The following is a 21,203-nucleotide window of genomic DNA, read 5'->3' as shown; positions in this document are numbered from 1 at the left end:
CCCTCAACATCGTCACCGGGGTCATCGCCTCTGATCTTATAACGCAATGCGGTGCATACCGGGCATTCATTCAATTTCTCGTATTCACGGGGGTAGTGGTTGATGTGGTTGATGCATGCTTTTATCTTCATAACCTCTAAACCTAGAGGGCAGACAACCTTCTTTGCTTCGTACGTAGTGGCGGGCAACTCGTTATTCTTTGGAAACATATTCTTCAACATTTTCAGCAAGTTTTCAAATGCCGAGTCAGCTACACCTGCCTGTGCCTTCCATCTCAGCAAATCCAGTGTGCAGCCCAGCTTTTTCGGACCATCATCGCATCCGGGGTACAGCGCCTTCCTGTGATCCTCTAACATGCGATCCAAATTCTCCCTCTCTTTTTCAGTTTCGCAGCGTCTCCGTGCATCAGCAATGGTCCGACCAAGATCATCAACGGGATCATCACGTGCCTCTTCTTCACCTTCCCCTTCATCGTCCCCTTCACCTTCAGCATCCTCCATGAAAGTATCACCGAAATGAGCAAGATAGCTTTCATCGATGAAATCATCCCCTTCTTCATCTTCTTCCATTATAACCCCTCTTTCTCCATGCTTGGTCCAACAATTATAGCTTGGCATGAATCCGTGCCGAAGCAGTGCATGTGAACATCTCTTGAGGAAGAGTAACCCTTCGATTCTTACATTTAACACATGGACAGATAACAAAACCCTCCTGCTTGTTCGCATTAGCCACTACGAGGAAATCTTTCAAACCCGCACTGAACTCGCCGGAGAGTCGGTTACCGTACATCCATTGTCGATTCATCTGCATTATTATAATATAAAATATATAATTAACCATCATGCATTTGTTAAACTAACTAGCTACAAACAATATAAATTAAACAATGAACTAATGCACATTTTATCAACGACACATCAAAGGTTCAAGTTGCTAACCGCGATCGAGGAGGAAAAAATAAATGAGAAAGCTCAAGTGTGGCTCCAACACTTCATATCATGTTTGTTTCATGCTCTTGGGGCATTTCATCAAACACCTTATGTGCATAAGAGGAACCAAAAGCAAACCTAACACCCACTTGTGAGCTTGTGAAGAGAATGGCACCAAATGGCTAAGTGTTGGCTGCTGGATGGGTATATATAGGGGAGGGGCTTTAGTCCCGGTTGGCCTGGCCAACCGCGACTAAAGGCCTTCGGGCACCTTTAGTCGCGGTTGGCCTGGCCAACCGCGACTAAAGACCCCCCACGTGCACCGGCTGGCCACCGAGCGCCACAGGCCCAGGCCTTTGGTCGCGGTTCTCCTCCCGAACCGCGACTAAAGGTACCATTTGTCGCGGATCCTGCAGCATCGCGACTTATGGGGCTCACCCGAAGCCTGTTTTTCCACCAGTGAGACTTGCCAAAAATTGGCGCGCACGAGAGGAGGGCGAAGAGGATTGGATTTGCCTATTTCCTAAAACCGTGCGTCGCAAGGCAAGGCTGACTGCTCGATTTCGAATCCGACTGAACGCGGTTTTTCCTTTTCAAATACTTCTACGGAAGGAAAATCTGCGCGATTTCGAATCCGATTGAACGCTTATTTTTGGTAATAGTTACCCATTTTTGGTAGGGAGAATTGGGGACTGTTCTTTCATTTTTCTTTTTTAAGGCTCCTTCTATTTTGAAAATTTTCGTCACAGAGGCGCGGGTGCTGTGCAATACTGCAATCACTAAAAGCATCTCCACCGGGGCCCCCGATAGGGTCCCGATAGCTTTTTGGGAGCCGGGGGCGAAAATGGGTTTGCACCGGCGCGCCCCAAACAACGCCGGCCAATTTTGGAGCCCAATAGAATCGCCAGCAATCCCGTGCCGGCCCTTCGCCAAGGGCGCGAATCGGGCGCGCCGGCACCTCGCGAGGCTGAATTTTTTGGGTGTGGGAGCCACCTGTCAGTCACACATCCCAAAAGTCGATGCCAGCGGGGAGTGGCGGGGCCGACGCGTCAGCGGCTCTTTCAATTTTAACCTAACTGTCACCTACCTCGCGACGGGAGTTATTGGCGCGCAGTGGCGGTGCAGTTTCCGCAGACGCGCAACGAACCGTCCCGTCGCGCGCCTTGCTCGCCACCGCTCCCCCGCCTCCCTCCGGCCTATAAAAAGGGCCGCATCTCATCGTTCTTCTCACACACAAACCCTAGCGCCTCTCTTCCCAACCCTAGCTGCCACCATCTGAAAAGATGACGCCATGTCTGGTCGAGACCGAGGTCGCGGCCGTGGTCGTGGCCGTGGCCGCGGCAGAGCTGCACGCACGCCGTCGCGTGTGACACCATCGTCCTCATCGTCGGAGATGGATGAGGAGGGGCCCGTGCTGTTCGAGTTCGTCCTCATCCTCAAGGGCGACCCACGCGGCATCCAGAGGTTGCCGGACACCTTCGCCGACTTCGTCGCCGGCGACGACCGCCCGGGCACGCTGCATCTGCGGGAGGATTCGTGCGGCTACTACCGGTGGATCGTGGACGTCATCTACGACGCTCGCGGCAAGATGTACCTCCACATTGGCTGGGAGAAGTTCGCGCGCCACCACAACCTCCAAGCCGGCTTCGTGATCGTGTTCTCCTACTTTGGCGACAATGACATAAGCGTCAAGGTGTTCGACGAGACGCGTTGCCACTGGAACTACCACGTCGACAACGCTGAGGAGGAGGACGACTGACGAGTGTTGTTTCTTTGCAGCGAATATCGGCTCGCATGTTTTTGGATGTTCTTCCTCGGAAGAACCAACAGGGGCACCCTCGCCAGCTGGATTTTCCAGTTTGGGTGACTGGGTGTGCCCTCGAGTGTTCTTTCTTGGCAGCGAACACACGAAACCTGCGATGACCGGCCTAGTTAGGTTTAGTTTTTTTTGCAATGTTTTATATTTGTGTCAACCATGGTTCAAACTATGTATTAGTTTGTGAAAAACCATGTTCCAAACTATATCTTCATGTAAACCACGTTCCCAATTATTGTTGGAGATATGCCCAAGAGGCAATAATAAAGTGGTTATTATATATCTTTGTGTTTATGATAAATGTTTATATACCATGCTATAATTTTATTAACCGAAACATTGGTACATGTGTGTTATGTAAACAACAAGGAGTCCCTAGTAAGCCTCTTGTATAACTAGCTTATTGATTAATAGATGATCATAGTTTCATGATCATGAACATTGGATGTTATTAATAACAAGGTTATATCATTATGTGAATGATGTAATGAACACACCCAATTAAGCGTAGCATAAGATCACGTCATTTAGTTCATTTGCTATAAAGCTTTCGATACATAGTTACCTAATGCTTTCGACCATGAGATCATGTAAATAACTTATACCGGAAGGGTACTTTGATTACATCAAATGCCACTGCGTAAATGGGTGGTTATAAATGTGGGATTAAGTATCCGAAAAGTATGAGTTGAGGCATATGGATCAACAGTGGGATTTGTCCATCCCGATGACGGATAGATATACTCTGGGCCCTCTCGGTGGAATGTCGTCTAATTAGCTTGCAAGCATATGAATGGTTCATAAGAGACCATATACCACGGTACGAGTAAAGAGTACTTGTCAGGAGACGAGGTTGAACAAGGTATAGAGATACCGATGATCAAACCTCAGACAAGTAAAATATCGCGTGACAAAGAGAATCAGTATCGTATGTGAATGGTTCATTCGATCACTAAGTCATCGTTGAATATGTGGGAGCCATTATGGATCTCCAGATCCCGCTATTGGTTATTGGTCGGAGAGAGGTCTCAACCATGTCTACATAGTTCGCGAACCGTAGGGTGACACACTTAAGGTTTGATGTTGTATTAGTAGATATGGAATATGGAATGGAGTTCGAAGTTTTGTTCGGAGTCTCGGATAAGATCCAGGACATCACGAGGAGTTCTGGAATGGTTCGGAGAATAAGATTCATATATAGTAAGTCATTTTATAAGTTTGAAAATGATCCGGTGCATATATGGAAGGTTCTAGAAGGTTCTAGAAAAGTCCGGAAGAAATCACTATGGAAGGCGGAGTCCCGAAGGGACTCCACCTAGCATGGCTGGCCAACCCTAAGGGGGTGGAGTCCCAGGTGGACTCCACCATAGGTGGCCGGCCACCCCCCTCCAAGGAAAGGTGCGAATCCCACCTTGAGTGAGAATCCCACGTTGGGTAGGTTTCCTATCACATGGAAGGTTTTGGGTTGGGGTCTTATTCAAAGTCTTGTAGACCAAATCTTTGGGGTTCCACCTATATAATGAGGAGCAAGGGAAGGGGGCCGGCCAGACCAAGCCCTAGTTGGCCACACCCCTATAGTGGCCGGCGCCCCCCTCTCCCAAACCCTAGCCGCCCCTCCTCCACCACCTCTCCCGCATACGCTTAGCGAAGCTCCGCCGGAGATCTCCATCGACACCGCCACCACGCCGTCGTGCTGCCGAGATTCCAAGGAGGATCTACTACTTCCGCTGCCCGCTGGAACGGGGAGAAGGACGTCATCTTCATCAACACCGAACGTGTGACCGAGTACGGAGGTGCTGCCCGATTGTGGCACCGTCAAGATCTTCTACGCGCTTTTGAAAGCGGCAAGTGATCATCTTCTGCAACAACGAGATCTAATCTCGTAGGCTTTGAAAATCTTCAAGGGTTAGTCTCGTTCATCCCCTCGTTGCTACCATCTTCTCGATTTCATCTTGGCTTGGATTGCGTTCTCGCGGTAGGAATTTTTTTGTTTTCTATGCTACGAATCCATACAATGGTATCAGAGCCGTGTCTATGCATAGATTGGTTGCACGAGTAGAACACAATTGTTTTGTGGGCGTTGATGCTTTGTTGTCTTTAGTTTGAGTACTTTGCATCTTTGTGGCATAGTGGGATGAAGCGGCTCGGGCTAACTTTATATGACCGCGTTCATGAGATTTGCTCCACGCTCGACATGCAACTTGTATTGCATAAGTGGCTTTGCGGGTGTCTATCTCTCCTACTATAGTGAAGATTCAATTTACTCTTCTATTGACAACACTAGTATCACCGTTGTGGTTCATGTTCGTAGGTAGATTAGATCTTACTCGAAAACCCTAAACCACGTAAAATATGCAAACCGAATTAGAGACGTCTAACTTGTTTTTGCAGGGTTTGGTGATGTGATATGGCCATAATGTGATGATGAATACGTATGAGGTGATCATTATTGTATTGTGGCAACCGGCATGAGCCTTATGGTTGTCTTTAAATTTCATGTTGAGTAGTATTTCAAAAAAGTTGTAATAGTTGCTACATGGGAGAACAATCATGAAGACGGCGCCATTGACCTTGACGCTACACCGACGATGATGGAGATCATGCCCGTTGATGATGGAGATCATGTCCGTGCTTTGGAGATGAAGATCAAAGGCGCAAAGACAAAGGGGCCATATCATATCACATATGAATTGCATGTGATGTTAATCTTTTTATGCATCTTATTTTGCTTAGATCGCGATGGTAGCATTATAAGATGATGCCTCTCACTAAAATATCAAGATAATAAAGTGTTCATCCTTAGTAGCACCGTTGCCAAGACTTGTCGTTTCGAAGCATCACGTGATGATCGGGTGTGATAGATTCAACATGTGCATACAACGGGTGCAAGCCAGATTTGCACACGTGGATACTACAGTTGCCTTGATGAGCCTAACATGTACATACATGGTCTCGGAACACATGATACCGAAAGGTAGAGCATGAATCATATGATTGATATGATGAACACTTTGAGTGTTCGCCATTGAAGTTACGTCTTGTCTCGTGATGATCGGACTTGGTGTGGTGGATTTGGTTCGTGTGATCACTAAGACAATTCGAGGGATATTGTTTTGAGTGGGAGTTCACCTAGATTTTTAATTTTGTTGAATTAAAATTTGAACTTAATTTGTCATAAACTTAGTCTAAACTATTGCAAACATATGTTGTAGATTATGGCGTCCCCATCAATCAATTTTAACCAGTTCCTAGAGAAAGAAAAGCTTAAGAGCAATGGTAGCAACTTCACCGACTGGTTCCATCATGTGAGGATTTTCCTCGCTGGTGGAAACCTGCAATATGTGCTTGATGCACCGCTAGGTGACCCACCTGCAGAAACTGAAACCGATGAAGTAAAGAATGTTTACGCGACTCGGAAAACTCGGTACTCTCAAGTTCAGTGTGCCATCCTATGCAGTCTGGAAGCCGATCTTCAAAAACGTTTTGAGCACCACGATCCTCATGAGTTGGTCAATGATCTGAAAACTATCTTTGAAACTCATGCGGCCGTGGAATGCTATGAAGCATCGAAACACTTCTTTAGTTGCATGATGGAAGAGGGCAGCTCCGTTAGTGAGCACATGCTCGCCATGACCGGGCATGCGAAGAAACTCAGTGACTTGGGAATAGTGATTCCTAACAGACTGGGGATTAATCGTGTCCTTAAATCACTGCCACATAGTTACAAGAACTTTGTGATGAACTACAATATGCAGAACATAAACAAAGAGTTACCCGAACTCTTCGCCATGCTGAAATCTGCTGAGATTGAGATAAAGAAAGAGCACCAAGTGTTGATGGTCAACAAGACCACCAGTTTCAAGAAATAGGGCAAGTCTAAAGGCAAATTCAAGAAGGGCGGCAAGAAAGCTGTCGCGCCTCCTGTAAAACCTAAGACTGGCCCTAAGCCTGATGCTGAGTGCTAATACTGCAAGGAGAAGGGACACTGGAAGCGTAATTGCTCCAAGTTTTTGGCTGATCTGAAGAGCGGCCTTGTCAAGAAGAAGAAAGGTATATCTGATATACATGTTATAGATGTTTATCTTACTGGTTCTCGTTCTAGTGTCTGGGTATTTGATACTGGTTCGGTTGCTCACATTTGTAACTCGAAACAGGAACTACGGAATAAACGAAGCCTATCGAGGGATGAAGTGACAATGCGTGTTGGAAATGGATCCAAGGTCGATGTGATCGCTGTCGGTACGCTCCCTCTACATCTACCTTCGGGATTAGTTTTAAACCTCAATAATTGTTATTTAGTGCCTACGTTGAGCATGGACATTATATCTGGATCTTGTTTAATGCAAGATGGTTATTCATTCAAGTCTGAGAATAATGGTTGTTCTATTTTTATGAATAATATATTTTATGGTCACGCGCCTGAGAAGAATGGTTTATTTCTATTAAGTCTCGATAGTAGTGATACACATGTTCATAACATTGATGCTAAGAGAATTAAATTGAAGGGATTTCTATTTTCGTGCCCCCGCTTCGTTAGTTGTACTCAGTTTTCCCCAGCCCCTTAGTTTTTCCTCAGTTTTCCCCAAGCCTATGTCTGAAACCCGCAGAAGGAGCTCAGACGGAAGGAATCCGTCTATTTGGACGTTCTGTGCTGACGTGTTGCGCCACGTCGTCTGTGGGGCCGCGTGGGGCTGCGTCGCGTGGGGCTGGTAGAAAGGGACCGCGTGGGACAGGACGAGAAGCGTTTGGTTGCACGTGAGCAGGAGCTGGGTTTTGTCTCTCTCGGCCCAAATTGGCATTTTTAAGAGCACCTTTTCCCCTATTTCTCTCTCTGTATTTTTCACTAAATTAGTATCAAATCTAGAGAAGCTTCTATTTCTGTCTTTCTTCAATATGGCAGCAAATCTAGTAGCAAATCTCTGGGGTTATTTATGCCTTTTGGCCCTCGTTTTTTGCCCAATATGGCAGCAAATCTAGAAGCTAGTATATGATAAATTCACAACAGCATAATCAGAAAACTAAGTATAATACATAAACTGCATACAGTAGCCAAAAGCAGCCAATAACGTTGTTAATGCTAACGACAAACTAAACTGAAAAATATACAAGACGCACGCAATGTATGGACAACAAGAAGATTAGGATAGGGACCCCAGGATGAATGAATTTGTTCTTCATTCCTCCCCATATATTTCTTCCTCCCTCCATTCGTGCATTACCACAAGGAAATATGCATTGAACTCCTTCCGTCTGCAGTGTGAGGCCAATACATCCTCCAAACGGTATGGCCTGTGTTCATTTCTCAAACCGTAGAGTCCTATTCTATCCACACGTAGTGGCCACTCATCCCAGGCATTTGTATCATGAGAGTACTCTCTGATATAACCCAAATCCGTGTAGTAGATGCTGCCAGGTTGAAGTGTCGGGTACACTCTGGTGTCGACGGAGATACACCGGATATAATTCACGAAGAAGGCATTACTGCCAATGTTACTGACCGGATGGAGAGAGCGGCTCTGAGTGTCCACACGGTACACCAATGGTTTGCCCGCCAAAGCCTCGCTGACCAACAACACAAGCAGCAGATCACCATCCGACTTCACAAGGTAGAACTTCTGACGTCCAAGTTCTGGAAATGAAATTAGTGTCTCCATCTTGACAGTGCTCGCGCGCTGCTGCAACTGTACATTGGTGCACACTATTCTTCCGATCTCAAAATTGTCCGCAGCTACTGCATACAGTTCACCATTGAACGGGGTAATGCAACGCAAACAATGGTTCTTGATCGAAAATCTTCCTTCTCCCCAATCTTCATTTATATCCTTAGTTGGAGTGCTCTCATCGACCCAACCAATTTCCGGCGGGTAATGTGCGGCAACGAAGACCATAGTCAGGGATTTGATAACAGCGACTGATTTCAGAAAAACAGATGGCATCTGCGCCTCAAACATAGTGTTCGATTTCTTTGTGAGTGGGTTCAGCAGCCGTATCTTGTGCGGCGGGTTCTTCTGGGCAAGCACGATGACGCCACGGCAAAAGCCGATGAAGTAGTATCTAAAATATATTGATGAAGATAACATTCAGCACTAAGATGTTTAAGATTGAAAATAAAAAGGTAGATATGGAGGAATTTGAACCTTGTATGAACTTCCGATAGATCTATGGTGACGTAGCGTGATGTGCCGAGTTGGAGGAAGGTGAATTCAGCGACGCGTGGAAGGGCGTGGTCTAGCATGATCCATTCATCCAGGTGCACGTTGGGCTCAGGCAAACCTGAGCGCCAATTTCTACAGACTTGCCTCATAGCAGAGTAGGTGTCGGCGTACTCCTCGTTCGCCAGTAAGCATTCGCCAATCTTGTGAAGTGGTCCATCAGCCGAGAGAGAGGCCCAGTTCATGGAGGCGCCGCGCTTGGATGCGCCGCCCTCGGCGGCGACGGGCTCGGCGGCGACGGGCTCGGCGGCGACGGGCTCGGAGGCGACGGGCTCGGCGGCGACGGGCTCGGAGGCGACGGGCGCGGAGGCAACGGGCTCGGAGGCGACGACCGCCGGCGCATTCTTCTTCTCCATCGCCGGCAGGGTAGCGTGCGTACGGCGGTTGGGGTTTTTTCGATTTGGAGAAGTTGATGGGACGTGAGAGGGGTGGTTTCGTGCGTGAGCGAGAATGAGACGACTGTGTGCAGAGGGAGGGAGGGGCTTACGCGTCCTAAATGCGACCCGCGTCCTACGCGTCCACTATTTGCACGTCTGCACCGCGACACGCGTCAACAATGGCACGTCTTCCACTTCTGCATCGCAACACGCGTCCTCGGGTCTAACCCTGGAAATTTAGATATACTCAGGTATACCCTCGAGTCATATACTAGCATTTTTTGTGTGCTCAGTTTTCCCCTTGAGTGCTAATACTGGCTAGTGCAATATACTCAGTTTTACCCTCAAGTGGCTGGTCAACAGAGAGTCAACAAATGGGATTAACTAGTTAAATGAGTTATTTAATGTGCAAAAAATGATAAACCATCAACGATTTGTTGTAGCCATTACGGTAAATGATAAACTATCACAAATTACCATTTCTTTTAGGCATTATTTTTCACGGTAAAATGATAAACTATATCACGAAGTTCCATTTCCATCAAGATAGTCCGCATTACTTTTTAATTTTGTTGAGATATATACCCCCACAACGGTCATCTCCTCCTTAATTTATTGTGTAAACCCCCACAACGGTCATCTCCTCCTTAATTTATTGTGTAAACCCCCACCAACGTTCACCTCCTCCTTATTTTATTGTGTAAACCCCTACAACGGTCATCTCTCCCTTATAAACACCCACACGGCCATCCCTTGTGTCAATAGGTTCTGCCTCTCTCTTCTTCGTTCACATACACTTGATCCATTGCCATGGCTTCCACGTCTCGGACGCGGACCGGAAGGGGAAGGGGAAGGGGAAGGGGAAGGGGAAGTGGATCATCATCATTGCGACCACCACCGTCAACACTGCCATTGATCATAGAGGAGTTCTTCATCGTCGTCTATGAAGACCCTTTGGTCAAGAAGGTACGTACGCGTTCCCACATATATGATGCATGTGATTAATTATGGGCATGTTCTAAAAAACCTTTAATTTCAAACGATCGGCGCTCGATCTCTTTGCAGGCTCTCCCAAAAAAGTTTGCGGACTATCTTGACGGCCAGGAGCCAGCTAAGGTGTATCTGCGAGCAGCCGACCGTGGTCCTCGTCTCTCGGACCGTGGAGGTCCTATTTGACGGTCAAGGCCGGATGTACCTCGACAAGGGCTGGGAGAAATTCGCCATCGCGCACGGTGTGGATTTCGGCTGCTTCGTACACTTCAAATATGAAGGCGATGATGTGCTCACAGTGAAGGTGTTCGACGAAACAATGTGCAGGAAGTACTACTACTCGGACGACGAAGATACTGACGATGAAAGCGACGACGACGTGAAGCCATGCATCCATCCCCTTTAGATAAGGGGATTATGACCAAGAATATATATGTAGCTTCATATGCATCGATTTAGAGATCTAACTATTTTCTATATATTATGCACATGTAAAAGATAATGTCGCATTTCCACTATTATTCGAGCACCACATCCTCCAAACGATGCCGATGCCGATGCCGATAACGGCATGGTCAGAACGGCTATGCTCGCCGCCACTGCTAGGTCAACGTCGGGATGCACAATGTTTAGCATAAGAGTCACTTTAGATTAAGCTGCGAAAATAGTCACCTGCCACAGCGGTCATTGGCTGCGGAGGCCCCACAGAGCGGCAATATAATTTTCTATAAATAAATAGACGACCCACTGGTCATTGGCTGCGGCAGCCCCATAGAGCGGCCCCATTTGTCATTGGCAGCACCGTGTATACAATCAGGAAATAAAACGATCCACGCGTCAACGGTAGATGGATGGCTACCCATCAGCACGAGACGGTCAGAGATGAACTGCCCTCTATGCAGCCCCACCTCTGTGCAGCCCCACCCGTCAGATTAACGGTAACGGTAAGGCCTCTGACCTGACGGCAACCCGCGTCTTCGAGGGGTTTCAAACTAGAGGGAGGGGAAAGCTGAGGAAAAACTAACGAGCTGGGGAAAACTGAGTACAACTAACGAAGCAGGGGCACGAAAATAGAAATCCCTAAATTGAATGATAATTCCACTTATATGTGGCACTGTCGTCTTGGTCATATTGGAGTGAAACGCATGAAGAAAATCCATTCCAATGGATTACTTGAGTCACTTGAATTTGAGTCACTTGATAGATGCGAAGCATGTCTAATGGGAAAAATGACTAAGACTCCATTCTCTGGTATTATGGAGCCAGCTACAGACTTATTGGAAATCATACATACCGATGTGTGTGGACCAATGAGTGTAGCCTCGCGCGGTGGTTATCGTTATGTTCTAACTTTAATAGATGATCTGAGTAGATATAGGTATATCTATTTCATGAAACATAAATCCGAAACTTTCGAGAAGTTTAAGGAATTCCAAAGTGAAGTAGAAAATCAACGTAACAAGAAGATTAAATTTCTAGGATCTGATCGCGGAGGCGAATATCTAAGTTATGAGTTTAGCATGCATTTAAAGAAATGCGGAATACTTTCACAGTTGACACCGCTGGGAACACCACAACGAAATGGTGTGTCCGAACGTCGTAATCGAACTCTCTTAGATATGGTTTGTTCTATGATGTCTCTTACTGATTTGCTGTTATCGTTTTGGAGTTATGCATTAGAGACAGCTGCATTCACTTTAAATAGGGCACCATCTAAATCCGTTGAAATGACACCGTACGAATTATGGTTTAATAAGAAACCTAAGCTGTCGTTCCTTAAAGTTTGGGGTTGCGAAGCCTATGTAAAAAAGTTACAACAGGACAAGCTAGAACCCAAAGCGGAAAAATACGTCTTCATAGGATACCCTAAGGAAACTATAGGGTATACTTTCTATCACATATCCGAAGGCAAAATCTTTGTTGCTAAGAACGGAACCTTTCTTGAGAAAGAATTTCTCACTAAAGAAGTGACTGGAAGAAAAGTAGAACTCGACGAGGTTACTGAACCTTCTCTCGTTGATCAGAGTAGCGCAGTACCGGAAGATGTTCCTGTGCCGCCTGCACCGGTACAGAGGAAGCTAATAATAATGATCATGAAACTTCAAGCGAGATAGCTACTGAACCTCGCAGATCGACAAGGGAACGTACCACTCCTGATTGGTTTGATCCTTGTCTAAATGTCATGATTGTGGACAACAATGATGAAGACCCTGCGACATATGAAGAAGCGATGGTGAGCCCAGATTCCAACAAATGGCAAGAAGCCATGAAATCCGAAATGGGATCCATGTATGATAACAAATTGTGGACTTAGGTAGACTTACCTGATAGCCGCAAGGCTGTCGAGAATAAATGGATCTTCAAGAGAAAAACAGATGCTGATGGTAATATTACTGTCTATAAAGCTCGACTTGTCGCAAAGGGTTTCCGACAAATTCAAGGAGTTGACTACGATGAGACTTTCTCACCTGTAGCAAAGCTAAAGTCTGTGAGGATTTTGTTAGCAATAGCTGCATTTTTCGATTATGAGATTTGGCAGATGGATGTCAAAACGGCGTTCCTTAATGGAGACATTGAGGAAGAGTTGTATATGGTACAACCCAAAGGTTTTGTCGATCCTAAAAATGCTGACAAGGTGTGCAAACTTCAGCGTTCAATTTATGGACTGAAGCAAGCATCTAGAAGTTGGAACCGACATTTTGATAAGGTGATCAAAGACTTCGGGTTTATACAGTGTCATGGAGAGGCCTGTATTTACAAGAAAGTGAGTGGGAGCTCTGTAGCATTCCTGATATTATATGTAGATGACATATTATTGATTGGGAATGATATAGAACTATTAAGCAGTGTAAAAGGTTAATTGAATAAGTGTTTTTCAATGAAAGACCTTGGTGAAGCATCGTACATTTTAGGCATCAAGATTTATAGAGATAGATCAAGACGCCTAATAGGACTTTCACAGAGTACATACCTGGACAAGATTGTAAAGAAGTTTAGAATGGACGAAAGTAAGAAAGGGTTCTTACCTATGTTGCCAGGAAAGGTCTTGAGTAAAACTCAAGGTCCGGCTACGGCAGAAGAAAGAGAAAGGATGATTCAGATCCCCTATGCCTCGGCAGTAGGCTCTATCATGTATGCCATGTTGTGTACTAGACCGGATATAGCACATTCTGTTAGTTTGACTAGCAGATATCAAAGTGATCCAGGGATGGAACACTGGACAGCGGTCAAGAATATCCTGAAGTACTTGAAAAGAACTAAGGATATGTTTCTTTGTTATGGAGGTCACCAAGAGCTCGTTGTAACCAGTTACACCGATGCAAGTTGGAACACTGATCCTGATGACTCTAAGTCTCAGTCTGGGTACGTGTTTATATTGAATGGTGCTGCAGTTAGCTGGTCAAGCTCGAAGTAGTGCACGGTGGCGAAGTCTTCAACTCAATCAGAATACATAGCGGCTTCAGAGGCTTCACCAGAAGCGGTATGGATGAAGAGGTTCATTGTTGAGCTTGGTGTGTGACATAGGCATCCCCAATGGGCCCGCCGAAGATAGTACCCGGGGTTTACTGAAGGCCCACTACCCGAAGAATAAGAAGATTCGGAAGCCCAAGATATTATTAAGGAAAGCTAGAGTTGTAATAGGAAGCATTATTTGTAATCTTGCGGGATGAGTTAGAAACCGTCCCGGATTCTGTAACTTGTACAACACGAATCCCTCGGCTCCGCCTCCTATATAAGGGGGAGTCAAGGGACAAAGAAATCATCGAATCATTGTCTCTCAAACCCTAGTTTTCATAATCGTCGAGTACTTTTCGGCTGAATCCTTTGAGATCTACTTGCCCTCTACTTCCAACTAAACCCTAGTCTACAACCCGTAGGCATTGACAAGTTGATACCTTGTCAATTGGCGCCGTCTGTGGGAACTAGAGGCATCAAGGATCTGATCTCGATGGCACGTTCAAGATCGTCGACTTCGTCAACCGCAAGATCGTCGACTTCATCAACCGCAAGCAACGCGATGGATCGAGGTAAACAAATCGCAACTGGTCTTGTCGATTTTGTTCCTCACCCACCCTCCCGTTTGGATGCATATGCGTATCTGGAGGAGCCTATGGAGATGACGTTTGGAAGATTCCACTTTCGCGTCGAAAAAGAGGGATCGTATCGTGTCGAAATTCCGATTTCGTCGGGATCGTCGGCGGTTGATTCCGATTTTTCAAGCCATACATTGTCAACCGAATCAGGAGAGGAAGAAACTTCGTCGTCACGCTTCATCAGCACCAGGGCAAGAGAAAAACTTGCCAAGATCTTCAGCGACATGTCGCTTGAGTCATCTGCGGACTCCTATATAAGCGATGGCTCAAGCAGTGTCGACAGCTACGACTTCGTCGACACATCTACTACAGTGGGCAAGGTCTTCGCCAATCTTTATGATGGTGTCACCAAACCCAACATAGATCTGAATGCAAAGTGTCATCAGATTTATGTCATCGGAGAGCCAAGTCATGATCAGGAAGAAACATCTGAGGCTTTCGACGATTTGGGAAATCCATACGTCGATCCCTCTGATTTGCGACGAGGCCTAGGCAATAAATATATCGGGCCACAACCGCGAGACAGAGTCCGACTCCCGCAAGCAGCATGGGATAGAGCCGCAAGAGCTATGGATGGCTCAGAACCAATGGCCACCACAGCCACGCCTGAAGAATTACAAGCATATCAATATAGGCTCGCACGAGCTGCAAGGGAATTGGAAAAACAGACAGCTGAGTTAAACAGAAGAAAGGAGGCAGCCTCTGCATCAAGTAGGCAAAGGGCAGAACTGAGTCGACAATCTAGAACTTCGGGTGATAGCCACCGGGAGGCTCGAAACAGAGCAAGATCAAGGTTACAACACATACCTGAAGGAGAAAGAGAGCACTTGGTTCAAAACCTCGACATGTCTTTTATGTCGATAGACACGAGAGGGAATATCATCCCCAAGACACCAGAAGCTGGGTATATGGCGACACAAGCTTTCATTCTTGCATCCAGGCCACCCCCAGGAGATCCAAGGGAAGCACTGTACAACATGGCGATGGCAGGAGTTGGAGCCATGGGGACGGCGTTTGTGTCGACACCTCCCGAAGGAACAGCAAGGCAAAATAGTCCACGACCTGCGGCAGCAACAGCAGCAGCTCCCGAAGGACCAAGTGGAGCAAGGGACACGGCAGCACAAGCAAGGGTCGACAGAGCGCGACAAAGCAGAAGGGAACATCGGCAGTCCCCAGAGCTAAACGACGAGGATATGTGTGGCTTGCCGTGCTTCACGAGGAGAGTTCGAAAAACTCGAGTCCCTTCAGGATTCAAGTTACCTGATAACTTCAAGAAATTCGACGGCCTTCAAGATCCAGAGGATTGGCTGGTGGATTATCTCGAGACAGTGAAGCTCACAGGAGGAACCAGAGCAACAGCTATGCAAAGCATCCAGGTACATTTGAGTGGAGCCGCACGATCATGGATAAAGAAACTTCCTCCAGGATCTATCGACAGCTGGGAAATCTTCGAGGACGTGTTCGTCAAGAACTTCCGGTCCACGTGCAAGAAACCTGCGTCATTAGAGGAGTTGCGAGCATGCCGACAAAAGCCAGACGAGCCAATGAGAAAATATATCCAAAGGTGGAACATCATCAAAAACTCGGCAGAAAATATATCTGACGAGAGAGCGATAGATGCATTTGTCGCAGGAATCAGGCGTGGAGATTTTGTCAAGGATTTGGGGAGGACCAATCCAAAGACAGTATCTGCTTTAATGGAAATAGCAAACAGATGGGCAGATGGAGAAGATGCTGTTCACAACAAACGGCATAGGTCGCCAGAGGAAGACCGCGGTCAAAACTATCAACCAAGGCGACGATTTCCTCGGCAGTACCCGAGCTATGACGCTCCAGGTCAAATTTCGGCAGGCTTCCGAGCAAACACCGGAGGAAACAATAGAGATGATTATCAGAGAAGCAATGAGCAACGAGGCGACAATAGAGATGACTCTCGAAACAATAGGCAAAATAGTGGGCCAAGGTTCCAGAGGCCTTTCGTGTCTCCCGAAGAGATGATGAATGGACCGTGTCAGATGCATTTCTTCCTCGACAGCAACGGAAAAAGTCAGTCAGGACATCTGCAGAAAGATTGTCGCAATTTCCAGGCAATGTTAAGGTGGGCAGGGCATGCTAATGCTCAGGCAGCACAGAGAAATCCTCGGGAACCCAGGAGTGAGATTCACTTGCCACCTCCTCCCGCGATTACGGACGACAATAGACATCAGCTCAGAATAGCGGCAGCACCTCCACCACCGCCCTACGTTGATCCTAACTCTAACGGAGCGGTCTCGATGATTCAGAAGGGAAGGCCATCCAGTAGAACTCAGAAAGTAATCTCGCGACAGGTGTTTATGGCAGAAAAAATGCCTCCACCAACAGTCGAGTACCTTAATTGGTCCGGCAAGACATTGGCTTCACTATAGCGGACCATCCACAGCAAGTCCCTCGACCAGGGCAGTCAGCACTCATACTACCAGCGGTTATCGCAGGATTTGACGTATCTCGCGTGTTTATAGATGGTGGCAGCAGCTTAAACCTTATGTACGCAGATACATTAAGGAAGATGAACATATCCCTAGCAAACCTGAAGCCAACAGACACGAGATTCCACGGTATCACACCAGAGAAGCCAAGCTATCCGCTGGGGAAGATTAATCTCGACGTTCAGTTTGGGACCCGAGAAAATTACAGAATCGAGAAGCTGGAGTTCGAAGTCGTAGATTTTCCGTCACAGTTCCACGCTCTGTTGGGACGACCAACATATGCTAGATTTATGGCTCTACCACACTACACGTACCTGTTGTGGAGGATGCCTGGACCTAAGGGACCAATCACAGTCAAAGGAAGCTTCGCCCTAGCCGATAAATGTGATAAGGATTTTCATCGAATATCAGAAACTTTCGGGATGCAAGCTGAGTATTTGGCGTCAAGGCTCATGACTGACTACGACGTGCTGCCAGACGTTGGAAGGCCAAATAAAGAATCAACTTTTAATACTGAGAAAAATTCTAAGGAGGTGCAGATTCACCCGACAGACCCGAAAAAGACGACATCCATCGCAAACGACATGGACCTCACATAGGAAAGCGCGCTCGTCGAGTTCCTCCGTGAGAACTGGAAAATCTTCGCATGGTGTCCAGCTGACATGCCAGGAGTACCCAGGGAACTTGCCGAGCACCACCTAAACTTGGATCCATTAGCGAGACCAATCAAACAACCTTTGCGGCGTTTTTCGGAACCAAACCGCAAGGCCATGCTGTCAGAAATTGATCGACTAAGAGAAGCTGGTTTTATCAAGGAACTGCATACAGAGGCCACATGGGTAGCAAACCCAGTGTTGGTGCTGAAGAAAAACACTAAGGTCCTTCGCATGTGCGTTGACTTTACGTGTCTCAATAAACATTGTCCAAAGGATCACTTTACCCTCCCGAGGATCGACCAAATTATCGACTCCACGGCAGGATGTGAACGTCTTTCCTTCCTGGACGCATATTCTAGTTATAACCAGATCAGATTAAAAGAAGAAGATGAAGTAAAAACAGCGTTCATCACACCTTACGGCGTGTTTTGCTATAGAACAATGCCCTTTGGTCTGAAAACGAGGGAGCAACATATCAGAGGATGATGCAGAAGTGTTTGGCGACACAGATTGGAAAAAATGTGCAAGTATACATCGACGATGTCGTCATAACATCAAAAAAGGGGACGACGCTGATCGAGGATCTCAAGGAAACCTTTGACAACCTCGACAAATTCTGCCTCAAGCTGAACCCGACAAAGTGCTCCTTCGGCGTCCCAGCAGGAGAACTTCTTGGGTTCCTAGTTTCAGCAAGAGGGATTGAAGCAAATCCTGACAAAATACAAGCTATCGTAACAATGAGGAAGCCAACAAAGTTAAAAGAAATACAACAATTGACTGGGCGAGTCACAGCTTTAAGCAGATTCATCGCCAGGCTGGGAGAAAAAGCGTTACCATTTTACGCTTTAATAAAACAAGGAGAGAAATTCCAGTGGAACGAAGAAGCCGATAGAGCTTTCGAGGATTTGAAACGCACAATCTCGACACCACCAATCTTGGTGGCGCCGAAGGAAAAGGAACCTCTCCTGCTGTACATTGCAGCCACACCCCAGGTGGTTAGCACGGTGCTAGTTGTCGAAAGAGAAGAAGAAGGGAAACTCCATGGAGTGCAAAGGCCGGTATATTTCATCAGTGAAGTTTTATCGCCTTCCAAACAGAGGTACCCGCAGTACCAGAAACTAGCATATGGAGTGATTACAACGGCAAGAAAGTTGCGCCACTATTTTTCGGCACACCCGATAATAGTAGTCAATGAAGCACCTCTCTCAAATATATTGAACAATCCAGAAGCTACAGGACGTGTCTCCCTTTGGGGAATAGAACTTTCCCCTCGGGACATCACGTATGAAAAAAGAAAGGCAATCAAGTCGCAAGTTTTGCCAGATTTCATTGCAGAGTGGATGGAGCTGCAAAACACAGGACCCCCAGATTTGTCGAGAACTTGGACCATGAATTTTGATGGATCCAAGAGAGTAGAAGGAGCTGGCGCAGGAGTAATACTTATATCACCTGAAGGCGACAAGTTAAAGTATGTCCTACGGATGACTTTCCCAAACGCATCCAACAATGAAGCAGAATACGAAGCCCTCATACACGGGATTAAGATGGCGAAAGCTTGCGGTGCAACCCGACTAAAAATATTTGGCGACTCACAATTGGTGGCTCAGCAAGTTATGAACCAATGTGATGCAGTCAATGATAGCATGATAGCATACAAGGAGGTGTACAATGAGCTTGAGAAGCCGTTTGATGGATGCGAGGTAAATCACATCAGTAGGTTGAGCAATGATGAAGCTGACGTTCTCGCAAACATCGGGTCGCAGTGCCTCCCAATCCCGCCTGGTGTATTTTGGGAAGAAATAGCGGAGAGATCCACAAAGCCGAAGAAGGCGCAGAAAAAAGTAAAAGAAGAAAAAACTTCGGCGCCCCTTAAAGAAGCCGCGGAGGACGAAGAGGACCAAGAGCTTGTGATGATGGTAGAAGTTCCTTGGATGCAAGCGTACATATCGTATATCCTTCGGAAAGAAATACCCGACGATCCAGTTGAGGCAAGGCGAGTTATTCGACGGTCCAAAGCTTTCACAGTGGTCAAAGGGGAGTTATACAAGAGAAATATTTCAGGCGTCCTGCAAAGGTGCGTCACACCCGAAGAAGGAAGGATAATCTTAAAAGATGTGCATGAAGGAATATGTGGTCACCATGCGAGCAGTCGAGCTATTGCAGCCAAGGTTTTTCGGGCAGGATTTTACTGGTTGACATCAATCGAGGATGCAAAAGAGATAGTAAGAACCTGCGACGCGTGCCAGAGATTCACCGCAAAACCTCACTCTCCGGCGGCAGAGCTGATGCCAATACCATTGTCGTGGCCTTTTGCCCAATGGGGACTCGATATGGTGGGCAAGTTGCACAAAGCCTCGCCAGGAGGATATGAGTACCTGTTGGTTGCTGTCGACAAATTCACAAAGTGGGTAGAAGCGAAGCCAATAAATTCACCAGACGCAGCGTCGGCAATAAAGTTTGTGAAAGGCCTCGTTTTTCAGTTCGGAGTGCCTCATAGCATCGTCACAGACAACGGTACAAACTTTACGTCCAAGGAATTCAAGGAGTACTGCGCAGAAGTAGGCATTAAATTGCACTTTGCGTCAGTTGGACACCCGCAAACCAATGGCCAAGTCGAGAAAGCCAATGGCATCATCTGCAACGGTATCAAAAAGCGCTTGCTAGGACCGCTTGAAAAGGCTCGGCATACCTGGCCAGAAGAACTGCCAAGTGTTTTATGGAGCATCCGAACAACACCAAATACGGCGACACAAGAAACTCCGTTCTTCCTCGTCCACGGAGCTGAGGCAGTACTACCAATTGAGATAGAGCATGATTCTCCAAGAGTAACAGAGTATGACGAGGAAACATCACGAAAAGCTCGGGAGGATGATATGGACGCACTCGATGAAGCTCGAGATGAAGTACTTTCACGAGTCACCAAATATCAGCAGGACCTCAAAAACTACCACAGTCGACGGTTAAGGCCAAGATCTTTTCAGGTCGGAGATTTGGTCTTACGGTTGAATCAAAAAAGTACTGAAAAGCTCGAATCGCCATGGCTAGGCCCTTACATCGTCACAGAAGTAATCGAAGGAGGTGCATACAGGATCAAGGACAAGAAGACAGGGGTTCCCGAGAAAAACCCCTGGAACGTGGCGCAGCTCAGGCGGTTCTATGCCTAGAGTCAAAATATAGTTCTCCTCTGTAAAATACAATGTACTGAAACGCCCGCGAGTTTTCAGACGCACTCTTTTCCTTTTCGGGGCACCGAGTGGGGCCGGAAAGGTTTTTAATGAGGCGGGCTCGCGGTGCTGCAATATAATAAAGATAGTGGAGATATACTTCTTATTCTTCGATACGCTCGGGGGCTCAACGCCTTCAAGTTACAAAATATATACAATATAGATAAACTAGACTTACCGAAATATTTCGCCTTGGTACAATAATACCTCGCCAAATAGAACATCGGAAGCTAACAACTATAAATATAGCATACTCGTCAAAATCTTATTGCTTTGGTCTGAAAACCTCGCAACAAAAATATAGAACTTCGACACCAAGACGCTCGGCGGCTCGTAACCCATCGATGGAAAAATAAATATATCTTCTTGCAACAAGAAGAAAAATCTTCGAGATAGCAAAACAGTATAAACTCTAGCCAGAGGCTCGGGGGCTCCAACAA

The sequence above is a fragment of the Lolium perenne genome, chromosome 3 (assembly GCF_019359855.2).
Source record: "Lolium perenne isolate Kyuss_39 chromosome 3, Kyuss_2.0, whole genome shotgun sequence".
Taxonomy (NCBI): domain Eukaryota; kingdom Viridiplantae; phylum Streptophyta; class Magnoliopsida; order Poales; family Poaceae; genus Lolium; species Lolium perenne.
Note: the sequence above shows the minus strand (reverse complement) of the source record.